Genomic DNA, 16869 nt, shown 5'->3' with positions numbered 1-16869 from the left:
ATGCATCCAAACATCCAGTGTCTCCACCCTCTGCATGCAGACACTGAACTTTCGTCATAGAGATTCATTGATTCATTTCATCTCTATGAGTGTCACGGCTTACCTTGGTGGGAGTCCAGTATGCAGAGATATGCTCACCCTAGCAATTAAACACAGGCCAAGGTGGTCAGGGAAGAACTCACCTGGCCTGTGATTCTGTGCACGGGGGCTGTTTCAGGATAACCAGGTCGAAGTACAGACAAGGACAAGAGCAGGAGAATCGTCGTGGGTAAGCCGGAGGTCAGAGGATGCCAGAATACAGGATCAACAAGAACAAAGCCAAGGTCAGAAGCCGGAATCAAACATGAAACACTGGAACGCAGGTACGGAGAGACAGGAACCAAACAAGGGAACCAGAGTCAATGAACTGACACTGCCTTCTGGGAGAGGCAGTGTTATATACCTGGCTAACGGCCATCAGCTTCAGGTGTGCTGAGAATATTGGAGCAGCCACAGATAACGGCCAGCCCCCAGTGCTGGATACAAGGCAAGATCGGACTATGGGCAATACTTAAACTGTAAGGTGGCTCTGAGGAGAAACAACAGGCCCAGGACCGCAAAGTATCCAGGTTCAAATCCCTTGTTGGGCACTTCTGGGGCGACCTTGTCTTGCAGTCTGGATGTCGCGGCGAGAACCGTGACAATGAGGAGATACTGATTGGCCAGGGCTGTGCTTGAATTGTGCTGGCTCTGCCCCTGATCTGCCTCCTTATCAGTCTCAGACAATTTTATTGGGAAGCATTGTGATTGGATCAGGCCACCACTTCTGATGATACCAGCAGACAGCGGCTATTCTGAGGCAAACAGCATGCCGAGCTACAGCTTCAGGCTTGAATACAAGTAATCGTTTGCTATATTTAGGGAGGAATGAGGGGCCCAGGGTGGCTAGATGGTGGTTTTAACACTATAGGATCATGAATACATGTTTGTGTTCCTGACCCTATAGTGTTCCTTTAAGTATTATCTGGGATGAGAGTGGAGATCCTGAGACTTATCATATTTAGATGAAGAAACTACGTAGACCCCTTAAGAATATTGTCCTGTCCATAATATATTTGTTTGTATGTTATATGTTGTGTTTTGTTAGAATCTATAAACAAAGCTAACATGTTATCTATATTGTATGTATGTTATATAAAAAGGGGAAAAAAGAATCTGCTTCCAGTAATAGGTTAAGCTATCCTCTTCTGGATGATGGCCAAGTATGTTTGTATATATATTTAACATTCACGGGGATGAGGATTGAACATCCAGTGTGCAGTGAGACAGATACTCTTGTATTTCTTAGTACAGTGAAGATTAAGCTTGATACCCCAGAGATTTTTAAATGGCATTTTCCATGATTTTTAACCAGCATGTGGAGCCAGGGATAGCCATTACTGCCACTGGTTATTTAAAGACTGAAGATACACTGGTGTTCTGCTACAGCACTTGTCATTACACTGTTCTTATGCGTACATGCTTCCCTTGGGGAGTAACAGTATCCACTCCTCCCAAGAGACATGGAATAAACACAAAATGAAATGTGCTGTAGCGGAACAACACTAGAGTCTCTATCTGATCCCTGTATGCCCTAGAGATACCATTTTTTTCCCATGCAAACAAATTTCTGCAGCGACCCTGTACCATATAAATATATTAAATCCAACCCTGCCCTCCCCCTCCCCCTCCAAAAAAACCCAAAGATTTATTAGATTTAGATTCATTAGAAAAATAATGGCTTACATTTGTTGAAAGTTAATCTAAAACAATCTGAAGAGATAAACACACAAATTAAGGACGAGAAGAATAGATTGGTAGAGTAAGAAAGCCATGCTAATTTGTAAATCTTTTTAGGTGTTCAAAAAAAAACTTTTATTATTGTTGAACCATTGACAAAAGCTGTTGACTATACCCAGGGAGGGAGTGGTTTTGGGATTACCTCTATTAGCCTCCTTGTTGCAGTGGAGGTTTTTCCCATTTCCCCTCAACCTTCTTTTTTTCCCCATTTCCTTCTTCTTTAATTTTCTTTCCCCTCTTCTGTTCTGGTTATGTACATTTAATATGTAAGATTTGAGTCAAGTCTGTTTTGTAGTTTGTCTTTGTAGGTATATTGTCAATATATCTATGTGACTTGTCTCTTAAATAAACAATTTAAAAAGAAAATATCCAAATGTAGATGCAGTTTCAAGTTTAATGTAAGCTTAAATCTGGTAAAAAACCGTCATATTCAACCACTATTTCAGACTAATAACCTATTTTAGAAATTTTGGACTTTGAAAAAAGGAGTATCTTGGATATCAGATAGAACCCATACCCAAACTCCACACCTAGAGGCTTTGGTTGACGTTAATTACAATATAAACCATATCTAATCTTCCTCTCTCTATCACATTTAATTAAAAAAAAATCACGAAAATAGATAGAATATGTATGTCATTAAGGAAGGCAAGTATGCTAGTATCCTGTACAATTTGTTAAAACTTAAATACCTTAAAAGTTTAACACAAAGGTTCTTCCGGGAAGCCACTTTCACCAACATATGGTATTGTTTGATTGATTCATCAGGCCCTCCTACATCCTGTAAAATTCTTACGATAAAATATCTGCAATTAACAGGCTAATGGCTTCTCTAAACTAAACAGAAGAGCGGTAAGATTAACTTACACCATCTCCATCTGGAAAATAAATTCCATGTGGTCCTTGGCGTGATGGTTTTAACGGATTGAATATCAATCTTATAAGTACTGCTATGGATTAAAACTCTTTATTCATCAGCATACTGAAAAACCTTCCGCTACCGAACAAAGGACTAAATCACTCTTAAGTAAAACATTTTGCATGAAACACTCGGAAGAGTTCAATATGGTATGGAAATATGCTTAGTTTGCTAAAAGCTTTGATTAAATCCATCTGACAATTTGCTTTTATTGCCCTTGTTACTTTCGGATAGGTTTAAATAGAAATATATTCTGGATAGTTTGAAATAGCAATAGCAACGTTCTTCTTGTCCTGTTTGTCATGCACAGCTTGCTTGTTTTCAAGGATAACACGTCATTCTTTTCATAGACAATCATTCGTGCTTAGACAATGCTGAAAAGTTTCTTACATTACACACCAACACGTCAAACTTTTGCACATTGTCAGGATATTCCTGCTTGGCTCACTTATGACTCAAAAACATATGATTAGAAGACACAATTCTTATCCATGGCCAGAAATTTAGGGAAATTTATATTTTTTGCATTGTCTTGACTTAAATGTTTTGCAATACAAATATTATTCCAGTTTGGAATAAAAAGGATAAGTCATCTCCACAAAAAAAAAGTGCATTATAAGAAAATTATTTTTAAAAAAATACCTACCACATTCAAAATTTTGCATACTTGTTCGCAAGCACCCAGTTCAATTGTACAAGCGTATATGCCTTTGGCATACAGTGTTTCTACAGAGGTAATTTCCTGGACACAGTTTCCAGGGTAAATGCATTGACTATTTTATTGAATTTGAAATGGTACAGGAAGTGGAAGTAGGAAGTGTTTATTACAGAGCTTTTATATAAAAAAAAAAACTGATTCTTTCTCCAGATCCACACCTGCACCATGATTTCCCTGAGCAACCGTCTCCATACTTTTGTAATATTATCCCAATATTTACCCATCTTCCTTAATATCCTCCTACACGTTTGCAACTATTACTACTATTCTATGCCTCATGACTAACTTTCTGCACAGCTTGTAACGAATACTTTTGTATTGCATATGTATATGCAGTATTCATTTTTCGGGAGATAACATTTTGGCTAATATATTCTGTCTTGCATCAAATGCTATACATCCCCTCTCTACTGCTCCTTCCTAATTCTCTGCAGAAAAGCATGTTTGTAGATTCTCGATTTTGCATTCCTTCTTTCTCCAGATCCACTCTTACACTCATTTCCCTCAGAAACCATCTCCAAAATATTGTTATCACTAACTCACCCTTCAACCAATCCTTGCTCCAGTTTCTCCAATAGCATGTTCCCTCGGTTGCCTCTAATCTTAACTATTCAATGACCTCACAAGTTATTCAGTATTTATATAGGTCCCCAGATCTCTGGACATCAACTTCAAACACCTAAGCTCCCCATTATTACCTTTAGGTTGCACTTTACATAATAGTACTGTAATTGCTAGAATGTAAGTTCTGTTTCTTTTGTATCAATTTGCATATATTGTAGAACTAAATTCTGTAGAATTACGAATGTTCTATTTTCATAAATTGTAAAGCATTCTGAATAAGAGCACTACATAACAACTGTTAAATAAATAATAAACATAAATGTTTCCATTTGAAACTGACAAATAAACTACTAAAAGGGGACACTCTTGTTGGCTTAATGAAGTGGTTCTGTTGAATAGACCATGCCCCTGCCGTCTTACAGCTCACACACAGGAGGCTGCTGCAGGCTCTATCACATAATTAGCAGAGCAGGAGATAATAAATTCCAAATTAAACACACTGCGCACTCAGGGAAGTTTAAAAATTAGACATCTTTTTCAGGAAGTGTGTAAGGAGGTTGTGAGTCGCAGCCAGGGAAGGTGTGGCTATGCTTCATAAACAAAGTTATGTAACTCTTAAATGGCAGAGAATTGAACAGTGAGAACGCAAGGGAGTGGTCTATGCAACTAAACCACTTCAATAAGCTGAAGTTGTTATAGTGCTAACAGTCCCCCTCTAAATTTAAAATTAAAAATCTAAAAGATAAGAATGTGGCTTGAAAGAATGAGATACTGGATGAAAACACAGACTCAGGGAGCAGAGAAATGTAAAAAAATGCATTGTATGTGAGAAGGGGAAAGTAGTAATGATGTAGCTTTTTGGATAAAATGTGCCAGAGTCAGTAGTAGGAGAGAAAAATGTTATCTTCACTTGACCGACTTTTCTTCACTCTGCCTGCCTAGCTTTTCATCTTACTCTACCTCCTCTTTCTCTTTCTTCTATCTCTATGTTTTACCAACTCCTTTGAGGGCCAAAGAGATTTATTTTGTTTCAGTATGGTCGACGACAAATTCTTCTTTTACATGGCTATAACATTCCTGATGTTCGTGTGAACATTGTATCATACATTAATCTGTTCCTGCCTTATTGAACATTGTAATTGTCATGTATTAGTACTTTCACTTATATTTCTGTGCTGAATGCTGAATAAAAGCTGAATGAAAGAAAAAAAAAAGTAATTGAGACATACACTAAATGATGAACTAATTCATTCAGCCACACTATTATTTAATTTCCACTAGATAGGTTTTGTGCTGCAAATGTAATACTAGCCTTATTAACAATCCCCTTTGCCATCTATGAAAGAAAGGAAAAGGTGAACATTTAATGCGTGTTAAATTGTAGCTCCCCAGAAAACAAATTTTATTAAAGACACGGAGGCTCATATTATGCATAACTCTTTCTTTATTTCCTCAGCAGCAAAGATAGAGGAATATAAATATTATCGAAATTGAAAGTAAAAAACTGTACAGGCATAACAGGCAGCCAATCACATAATAGAGGAAGTAGCTATATAAGTCCTGTGTCTCCCACAATCCCCCTCTTTCTTTGCTGCTTCCTCAGACAGCTAAGTATCCATGTTTAGCTCTCTTACTCATTGCCTTTATTTGTTCTGTGATTATTGTTATATTGCTTTAATTGTTTTATTTATCTGTGTTTTATCTGTATTCATTGTTTTATTTATCTGTATTCATTGTTTTATTTACGTGTTTGATTTGTTCCTCACACCTTAGTGTGCCTTAGAGATCCCTGGGGGTTTTTTCCCCTTTACCGGGAGATTATCTCCCTGCCCTCCCTTGCTCCCCGCGTCTCTCGCGGGTGCCGGCGGCGGTTTTTCTGCCGCGGCCGTTCTTTTCCTCACGGCCGCGGCTGCATGCACTCCCCTGCCCGCTCACGGGCTCCCCGCGCGGGCAGAGTGCACGCGCCCCTTCCCCCGACAGGCGCACAGCCGCGAGCACTCCCCTCGCGTGCCGCGGCCATCTTGGACGGACCTCCATGCGGTCTGCTTCCTTTTGCCGTGCAGTCGGTCGCCTCGATCTCTCCTGGGCACACTAACGGTCTGACTATTGAATATTGTTGTATTTTTGTTCTTCTCTGTGGGTTACTCAACCCTTTAGTTCTCCTGCTCATTAGTTTGCATTTTTACGTTTTCTAATTACTGCCATTATGCAGGATAGGGATGATGGGCCTTCAGGTCCCTCTGGGGACTTTAACATGGAGACTACTGAGAGTGCTATGGCCTCTCAGGAATTTCAAGCCTTGCTAGAGGTCACTATGGCTTCTTCACTGCAGAAGGCTATTGCCTCAGCCATGGGGGCCGTCTCCTCCTCATTTACCCACTCCCTGCATTCCATGGTTTTACCTGCAATGGCCACCCCGGCTCCCCAGGGTGGGGGGTCCCCTTCACCTGCCCAGACTGTGCCTGGGGCCCATAAGGCTAGGGCCAAGTCCAAAAATGTCGGCTCCCACTCCTCGATGCAGGCTCTGCCTGCCATGACTGACACGCTAGAGGCGGTCACAGATGGAGCGCACCCCACGCGCAAAAGAGCCCCTGGCCGGGCTAAAAAGGCTAGATTGTGGAAACGGGCTAAGGCCCTTGATGATGGGTCGGATTCCGACCAGAGTGTGGAGGACTAATCCGACATCATGGAGTATGACTCCTTTGACGATATTGATTCTGGAGAGGATTTGCCCCTTACGGGCGTGAACCCCTCGGGGTCCTCTGCCAAGGCCCGGGGTCAGATATTAGGCCCCATTGGGGATGACAAAACAATCCTTGACCCGCAGGGTAACCCCCTGTTTGATCCAGACGACCTGCGTCACCCCAGGTCCGTTGAATGGGTCCCCCCGGACCATATTGCCCAGTACGTGGCTAAACGCATCCGCACGCCCCTTTCTAGAGAAGGCCGCAATAAACTGCGCGCCGAATGCCCACGCCCCACCCTCCCGGGCGCTGCCTGTAAGACTCCAGACATTGACCCGCAGATTGCCCAGTTCTTGAATAAGTCGGGCTGGAAGCCCAAGAAGGGCCTCGACCATTCCCTGAAGGGGTGCCAAGACAAGATCCTGGATACGCTAGGACCCCTCTCGAAGCTATACGAGCTTCTCGATTCTGCCAGGACCGGCGACTCGGTCTTAGATATTGATGTGGCCGTAGGTTGAGTCCAACGGGCCATATGCTTACTGGGGAACGCCAATACGGCGATGTCTACAGAGAGGCGTAAAGCTATTCTCTTAAAGATCGACCCTAAGCTGGTCACCATGAATGTGGCGGAGCCTGAGCCGACCGATGAGGGTTTGCTGTTCGGCTCCTCCTTCGTTAAGTACATGGGGTCGTATGTCAAGACCTTCACTGCTATTGACAAGGCACAGGCGAACATGAAGCGCGTGTTCGCGCCTAAGGTTTTCGGAGGGGCCGGGCGTAGCAGGAACCGTCCACCCGGCCGTGGTTTCCGAGGCGCATTCCGCGCAACCAGAGGTTCCTTTTTTTCCCTCCCGGGGATTTCAGGATCAGAGAACCCCTCCCTTCTTCCCAGCCAGAGGTCGGGCTTGGGGCTCCAGATACCCCCGCGGTGGTACCCCCGGCAGACGTCCTTACGGTGAGTACCCTTTCTTTCCCTCCCGTTCAAGTGGCGGGGAGGCTGGCTTTATTTTACCGAGAGTGGGAAAATATCACCTCGGATGCTTGGGTTTCTGCAATGTGTGAAGGGGTATCGCCTAGAGTTTGTTTCCATGCCTGTCCAGTTTTGTTTCCCCAGAGAACTGTCTCTTCCACCGGATCAGGACGAGATGATTTCCACGGAAGTCGTGGAAATGTTGTCCAAGGGCGCTATAGAGGAATTACCGTTCGCTGCCGTAGGCTTTACGAGCAATCTGTTCCTGGTGCCCAAGAAAGGGGGCGGAGTTCGCCCTGTGATAAATCTTCGCCCCCTCAACGCCTTCCTACGTTACCAACACTTCCAGATGGAAGGTATACACTGCCTCAGAGACCTTCTACGCCAGTCAGACTGGCTAGCCAAACTGGATCTGAAGGACGCTTACTTCACGGTACCCATTGCTTTGGAGTTCAGAGACTACCTCCATTTCACATGGCACGGGCGTCGTTGGCGCTTCACTTGCCTGCCTTTCGGTCTCTCCTCGGCTCCCTGGTGCTTCACCAAGCTCATGAAGCCTGTAGTGTCGTTCCTTCAAACCCGCGGGGTTCGCCTCATTATTTACCTGGACGACATTTTGATTTTGTCCCAATCAAAGGAGGACCTCCTCCTACATCTGGAGTGGACTACCAGCCTGCTACAGAAGCTGGGTTTTCTGATCAACTGGGACAAGTCGGTCCTAGTTCCCGCCCAGTCCATAGAGTTCCTGGGCTTCAGAGTGGATTCCGTCCAACAATTTCTGTTCCTACCGTGTTCAAAGGTGAGAGCCATCCAGAAGGAAATTCGAAGGGCTCTTCGTGTCTCAGATTTATCCGTCAGACAACTGGCGAGAATAATTGGCCTTCTCGCGGCCTCTATTCAAGCGATCTTCCCAGGCCCGCTACATTACCGGGCCCTCCAGCGGCTCAAAGGGTCACACCTTCGGTCAGGTCACTCCTACGAGTCTCGGATACGTTTGGACGCGGAGTCCAGGGACGAATTGGTGTGGTGGTTGGCACACATGGAAGCATGGAACGGGAGAGCAATTTTCGGCTCCATCCCAGACGTAGTGATCGAGTCCGATGCCAGCTTGCACGGCTGGGGTGCTCGTTGTGGCGACGTTTCCACAGGAGGCAGATGGTCCGACATGGAGAAGTCGTTACACATCAACTGCTTGGAACTCCTGGCAGGGGCGTTCGCGATCCGCAGCCTTACCCCAGGACGGGCGAATTGCTGCGTTCTCCTCAAGATGGACAACGTGTCGGCGGTCCGCTACATAAATCACCTGGGGGGTACGAAGTCCAAGATGTTGGCGATTCTGGCAAAAGAGTCCTGGCAGTTCTGCCTCTACAACAATGTTTCGGTAACAGCGGAACACATTCCGGGTCTGGACAATTCGGGAGCGGATTGGAATTCCAGACACTTAAGAGACTCTGGGGATTGGCGTTTACACGCTTCGGTGTTCCAGAGCCTGGACATGCTGTGGGGAAGATTCCAGATGGATCTGTTCGCATCTCGGCTGAACACTCAGCTGCCGGAGTTCTACAGCTGGAGGCCGGACCCTGCAGCGGTAGCGACAGATGCCTTTCTCCAAGAATGGCCACGGGGTCATCTGTACGCTTTTCCCCCGTTCAACATGATCGCGCGCACGATCTCGAAGATGGTTCGCCACGACTGTCGTTTAGCGTTGATCACCCCTCTATGGAGATCTCGACCATGGTTCCCTCGCTTGATGGAGTTATCGATAGATTACCCTCGGCTGATACCTGTCTTCCAGGACCTCCTTCTGGATCCGGATGGGAACTCACACGAGCTGGTGTTGCAACACCAGCTACCCCTGATAGCGTGGTTCCTTTCAGGGGACCTTGGACTGTCCCAGACGTTCCGCAGGCAACTCTCCTGCTCCTCGATAACGCCTGGGCCCCAGGCACCCGTACAGCCTATCGAGCTTCATGGAGATCGTGGTCTGGTTGGTGAATGGAACGGGCAGTGGATCCCGTATCTGCCCCTCTGTGTTTGATCCTGGAATTCCTCACGTCCCTGTTTGACTCGGGCAAGGCATACCACACGATCAATCTTTCCTGCTCGGCTATTTCAGCCGGCCACAAGGGTTTGGATGGTTTCCCTGTAGGCAGACATCCTTTTGTATGTCGTCTTCTAAAGGGTATTCGCCTTGCTCTTCCTCCTCGGCCTCGTTTCTCGGCCTTTTGGGATGTCAACGTGATGTTGCAGTTCCTCTCATCATGGTACCCTAACCGAGAACTGACGTTAAAACGATTGTCATCCAAGTTGGTAATGCTACTATGTTTGATCTCTTGCAAGAGGGTCTCTGACGTCAGGGCCCTGGATTGGGACGCCGTTGCATTCACCCCAGAGGGTGTTACTTTTGAATCTTTTAAGTCTCCTCATCGGCCAGTTTTCGACACCCACTCTGGCACGTTGGGTGCGTTGGCTGTTAACCTCTGCGGGTATAGACACCTCTGTATTTACGCCTCATTCTGTGCGAGGCGCAATGGCTTCGAAAGCTTCCTCAGTCGGATGCCGTCTGGAAGATATTATACGAGCGGCAGATTGGTCCCGGGAATCGACCTTCCGAGACTTCTATTTCAGACCTATTGAACACATCGCATCTCGAGTGGTGGCACAGCTTTGAACTTGCATAATATGAGCCTCCGTGTCTTTAATAAAATTCCCAGATTTTACTAGTAACATGACGTAAAGTCATGATTTTATTAAAGACACGGAGGCGAGTATTATTCCCTCCCACCCTCCCGGTGTGGATTTGGGATAAGAGATGCTTCGATACTATTCAGGTATGTTTTCAATCAGGTCTGTATTTCTATCATGTGTTTAGATCATGTATTTGTTTCATGTATTTTATCATGTTTTTGGATGATTTTGGACGCTTTTGCTAATTTCTAATTCTATATATTTTATATTTCAGAATCCAGTGTTATGTGTGGCTCCTCACGGTTATGTTTGGTAAGTCTACAGTTTTGAGTTTGGAAATTACCATATTTTTCTATTTTTTGTAGCTTGAAGTTTTCGCATTGTTTCCCGTTTCCTGTTTGGATCTAATGGAGCATCGTTCATCTTACCTGGTCTTCGGTTTCGCAAGAAAGAGGGGGATTGTGGGAGACACAGGACTTATATAGCTACTTCCTCTATTATGTGATTGGCTGCCTGTTATGCCTGTACAGTTTTTTACTTTCAATTTCGATAATATTTATATTCCTCTATCTTTGCTGCTGAGGAAATAAAGAAAGAGTTATGCATAATACTCGCCTCCGTGTCTTTAATAAAATCATGACTTTACGTCATGTTACTAGTAAAATCTGGGAATTGCATTTGCAACTGTAAAGTTAATGGAAAGTAAGGAGAGGCAGATCTATGTGCAAACCCTCAAACGCCATGCCATCAGCTGGTAAACACAGAACAATTTAATCTTCTAAAGTGAGTCATTAATCAATACATTTGCATCTCTGGATGGTAAGGATAAGATGCAGTAAATGACACGTAGCCTCTGCAAATCTAAAAATCTTGCAAAAAGCATGACCCCGTAACCTTGCTGAATGTAGACACAGATTATATTAAGTACACATTGGGTAAAATATGGAATAAATACTGCAGTCTGCATGTTCCCAATACAGTCCTCAGAAGGACTGCAGTATTTATCCAACATTTTACCCAATACACACCCAGTTAATGTAGTAATCTGGCATCTAATGATCTAGACATAGTTTATGCTCTCATTTCAGTTATACCATCTTACTGCAAATGATTAACCTTGGCATTGAATATTCAAAATACTAATTAGCATTCTTAATGTTTAGATATTTATGTGAAATTACTTTTGTTTTTGACTTGCGTATTCCAACAGAATTATTCACTAAAATCAGAATGTTAGTGGATTCAATCCAAATTTTACAAAACTGAAGCTAAAATAGGCCAGCAGCAATTTTTTTAGGATTTGGATTCAATTTGCTAAAATTTGAAATTTAGTTAATAATCCTGCAAGTCTGTCTATTGCTCCTCATATCAAAATAATCTTCTGTGATAGGTACGGAGAGTCGAATTTCAAGCCTCTCATTCCTGTTTCAGGATTCTCCCTTTCTATCCAGAGTCCTGTTATTATGGACATCAAAGTTTCGGTAACTGGCCAAGGCAGAATTCAAGGTATGGTAATCTTGCACTCTATTGTCAAAGTAATACATTTTGTACCTATCCCACCAAAATCAACAAACTTGATCATCCCCGCATAACTGGAAACTATTAAATGGCAAAGTGGTTCTAATAATGAACAATGTAAGGGCTGCCTATGATAATTATGCCCAGAACATTTTATTAGGCATCAATAATGTTTTTTTTTTATGACACAATAGACAGGATTTACATTGTCGGTTCCTAGCACCCTAAATTGAATCTATGTTGAAAGTCAATATGGGAGGACATATGTGGGAAGTAACTAGAGATTACACGTGTATGGCAGAGTTTCGACAACAATAAAGTGTTTAAACAGGAAAGGTAAATTCAGATATTCTCTGGTTTTCTAGTACGTCCTGGAGACATACTCAGAGATCAAAAAATCCACTATTTACCTCCTGCTGCACCACATAAAATACAGCACTCTAGGCACATAGATCTAGTTTGTCTGTCCAAGGCACACAAACATCATAGGTTATATTTAGTTCATCATAAATCCAAGAATAATTCAAGACTATGGTCTATTAAGAGGTGCTGTAACACTTGGGGTATCAACACAATCAACTAATACTTTTCAGCATCTAATTAATGCCATACAAAGAGAAAAGTGAATTGGGTACTATCCTAAATCTCTATGCACTGCCTTGATGTGGCAGGTGAGCTTACACTTTAAAGGCACACTATATGGTTAGGAACACAAACATGTATTTCCCAATAGTGTTAAAACCCACCATCTAGCCTCCCTATCCCCCCCCCCCCCCACTTTGCCTCCCTAAATATAGTAAAATCGTACTTGTATTCAGGTCTGCAGCTGCTGCCCCTGATCTGCCTGCTTGACTAACATCAGAAATGATTCTCTGAGCCATTCACAATGCTTTCCCATAGGATTGTCTGAGCTTGTCAAGAAGGCAGATCAGGGGCAGAGCCAGCACAAGCCAAAAACAGTCCTGGCCAATCAGCATTTCCTCATAGAGATGCATTAAATCAATACATCTCTATAAGGATAGTTCAGTTTCTCCATGCAGAGGGTATAGAAGCTGAATGGCAGTGCTGCGCCCCAGGAAGCACCTCTAGTAGCCATCTGAGGAGTGGCCAGTAGTTATCACTATAATGTTAACAACACTGCATTTTCTCTGAAAAGAAAGTGTTTACTGCAAAAAGCCTGAAGGGAAAGATTATACTCACCAAAACAAATACAATAAGATGTAGTTGTATTAGTGACTATAGTGTCCCTTTAATGGCCATTGGAGTGAACCTCCAGTTATTTAAATGTACACAGCGATTTGGGATAGCGCACAAGTAACCTTTTCCTTTGGTTTTTATTGTATGTATTGGGGCTGATCTGTACCATGGTCACTGCTGCCGCCCAAAAGTAGTGGGAGTTTGGGAGCTTAATTTTGGATATTTCTAATTAATAATAGCCATTGTGAGAAGGTGGCACTGATAGGTTTGTCGCCATGGCAGAAGGAAAAAAAATAAGCATGTATGTTTTAATTATTATTATTATTATTATTATTATTATTATTGCCACTTATATAGCGCCAACAGATTCCGTAGCGCTTTACAATATTTTGAGAGGGGGATGTAACAATAAATAGGACAATTACAAGAAAACTTACAGGAACAATAGGTTGAAGAGGACCCTGCTCAAATGAGCTTACAGTCTATAGGAGGTGGGGTATTAGAAACATTAGGATAGGAAATATCAGGAAGGAGTGAAGCAGAGCTGGAGAAGAGAGCAAAGCACTATCCCATAGGAGAGAGCAAGAGACAGGTATGTAAGGGAGAGATTACTCTGGGAGGCCATATGCTTTCCTGAAGAGATGGGTTTTAAGGCCCTTCTTAAATGATTGAAGACTAGGGGAGAGTCTGATGGCAGTAGGCAAGTTATTCCAAAGGAGAGGAGCCGCCCGTGAGAGGTCCTGCAAGCGCGAGTTGGCCGTACGGGTGCGAGCAGCGGTCAGGAGGTGGTCGCGGGCAGAGCGGAGGGTACGAGGAAGGGCATACCTCTGGATCAGTGAAGAGATATAAGAGGGGCTGGAATTGTTCAGTGCTTTAATGCTACTAAAGATAAAACAAATACATTTTTAGGTCAGAAGTTCTCATTCAGTTTTGACAGGATCCCAAATTATGTATATGGCATTAGCTTGGCAACACTCTGGTCAATTGTAGTATGTACGCACTCTCTCTAATTTAAAAGGGATCTTCAGTACAGTGAGGAAGACGGCACAGCTAAGTTACATAGGAACAGTAAATATATCATCATTAAAGGGTATAAGCCACTGCTTATTAGATCGTAAAAATGATAAATCTGAGTAAAGAAGAGCTCTGAATAGTTTTTGCATCTAAATTCTCTAGTCTAGTTCTAGAGGCCTGAAATCCTACAACACTAATGCACAGAATCACTGAGCCATATTAACTGAACACCCAGGGTTTTTGCAGCCCTAGAGAACAGGCTTTCGATTTCAGTATCTGCCTGTTATAGCTTCTCTATTGTGAATAATAGCTCTCAGTACATTATCGTGCTATATATAATTATTCTCAGGCTGGTTTATAGGATCTCTGTTTGCAAACTGAACCCAAGCTCATATTAGCAGTGCTACCTTTCTTTTTTTCTTTTTCTTTTTTTGTACAATGGAAGTAAATCCTTGTTATCTGGAAACCCTAAACCCCACTATGTTCTGCATACCCATCCATTTAAACATTGATCAGTGCCGTGACAATCAAATCAATATAATCCACCAGAATGAAACAGTCGCTTTACCGTATAAATGATAAGATTGTGCTTAGTGTCTCACACAAGTGTCCTATTTAATCAGAAACTGCCATAAAACCCATTTGATTATCAGGGGTGGAAAAAAGGATTTTGGCAGCCGTTTATAAAACCTTGGCATTTAATAAATCTTGAACTTCTGTGCTTCTGAGAAACGTTTTTACAGAGAACACCTGTGCAAGTCCCAGAATAGAGAATCTCAAACATATAAAAGAAAAAAAACATGCCTTCAAAAGAAAACTCAGCATTGCAAGCAATATATTCAGAAAAGAAAGAAAAAAAAAAAGCCTTTAAGCGGAGCGGCGGATTAGGGCTTCAGTCATTAAAAATAACCTTTATAATTAACTTGCACTGAAATTCAAGCGTTCTGTACAATTTGCCAGGAGAGAATAATATTTTTGCTTGATTGGCAGCATTTTGAAGATACTTATGTGTACGCAGAGAAAGCAGGCAGGGGAAAGAAATAGGTTGATTTAAATCATTTGTGGCGCTGATTAACCTTCTCAAAAGATCATTATGAAGCATACTAAACTGGCACACTAAGCTATCAGCAAGCCAAATAATTCCTCTATTTCCATGGCTACAATCCGCCACACTGGCAGTCATTTTTCTGGGCGGCTTTAAAAAAAAAAAGTCAAATCAGGATCCAGGAGGCTTAATATGAAATATATCCACAGACAGATCCTTCAAGGGCACAAAGCAAAAGTCTCTTTCTGCATGGTGCCAGGAAAACAAACATAGCAGGAACAGACACCGAAACCGGATACGCTGGTACAAACAGAGCCCTCTGATATATATTACTTAATTAGCATGATGTATTGGAGAATGTAACCTGTGTGACACTGAAAGGGCATTTTTATTAGGGCTCAGATAAAAATGATTAATTGATCAATACATTTTCTGTGTCCTCTAGGTAGAGTGGAGCACATAGGACAGCAAGGATTCTGGGAAGTAAGCATAACTTGTACAAAAGCTTTACAAATAGAACATCAGTTGACATAATATTTCCCTCGTTCGTTTTATGAAGTTCACTTCTTTATTTGTCTTTATTTTTGCATTCGCTTGTACTTGAGTTTAAAGGAACACTATAGTCACCTAAATTACTTTAGCTAAATAAAGCAGTTTTAGTGTATAGATCATTCCCCTGCAATTTCACTGCTCAACTCACTGTCATTTAGGAGTTAAATCGCTTTGTTTCTGTTTATGCAGCCCTAGCCACACCTCCCCTGGCTATGATTTACAGAGCCTGCATGAAAAAAAAAACTGGTTTCACTTTCAAACAGATGTAATTTACCTTAAATAATTGTATCTCAATCTCTAAATTGAACTTTAATCACATACAGGAGGCTCTTGCAGGGTCTAGCAAGCTATTAACATAGCAGGGGATAAGAAAATCTTAATTAAACAGAACTTGCAATAAAGAAAGCCTAAATAGGGCTCTCTTTACAGGAAATGTTTATGGAAGGCTTTGCAAGTCACATGCAGGGAGGTGTGACTAGGGTTCATAAACAAAGGCATTTAACTCCTAAATGGCAGAGGATTGAGCAGTGAGGCTGCAGGGGCATGTTCTATACACCAAAACTGCTTAATTAAGCTAAAGTTGTTCAGGTGAATATAGTGTCCCTTTAATAAGGATAAGATGATGCAGCAACAGGGGGAAAAAAAGACAATTTAAAAAACAAAAATTAAAAAAAATAACTGAAAATCAATAGAATTAACCAGATTTACATTGATGAGCCAGTCAATACTTGAATAAAATAGTGCAGTCATATTTAGACTCACGCCTCAAAAAACTATCAATTTAATGAGGACCACAACTGGTTTAGAATAAACAGATTTAATCAATTTCTTTAAATATTGTCTTTCCAGACAAAAAAGGCACTTAAAGGGGCACTTTAAGCACTATCGTCCATTGAAGTGGTTATGGTCATAGAAGGCTAATGTCACCCTGATACAAACCACTTAAAATGGTTTGACACAAGCCAAGGGTCTCCCCAGAGCCCGTGGCCCAGACCCTCACTTACTATGTTGCCAATGCAGAAATTACATTGCTGCAATGATTGGCTGAGCATTTCGGCTGGCTATAGCGTTTAGATTGTCCTTTTAAGTCAAGGTCTCCAAAGAATTCCCAGAACAAATCTGATCACATGCTCTAGTAGTTGGGATAACAATATGAAAAGTAGGCCATCAGAGTATCATTAA

General features: G+C 42.4%; 1 protein-coding gene across 4 annotated transcripts in view; it reads right to left on the bottom strand.

The window, feature by feature from the left end:
• Positions 1 to 16869, bottom strand: part of ANO10 (anoctamin 10) — a 356469-nt gene that overhangs the window by 271476 nt on the left and 68124 nt on the right. The gene's annotated exons all lie outside the window — the stretch shown is intronic.

The sequence above is a fragment of the Pelobates fuscus genome, chromosome 4 (genome assembly GCF_036172605.1).
Source record: "Pelobates fuscus isolate aPelFus1 chromosome 4, aPelFus1.pri, whole genome shotgun sequence".
Taxonomy (NCBI): domain Eukaryota; kingdom Metazoa; phylum Chordata; class Amphibia; order Anura; family Pelobatidae; genus Pelobates; species Pelobates fuscus.
Note: the sequence above shows the minus strand (reverse complement) of the source record. Positions and strands in the feature narration are given on the sequence as shown.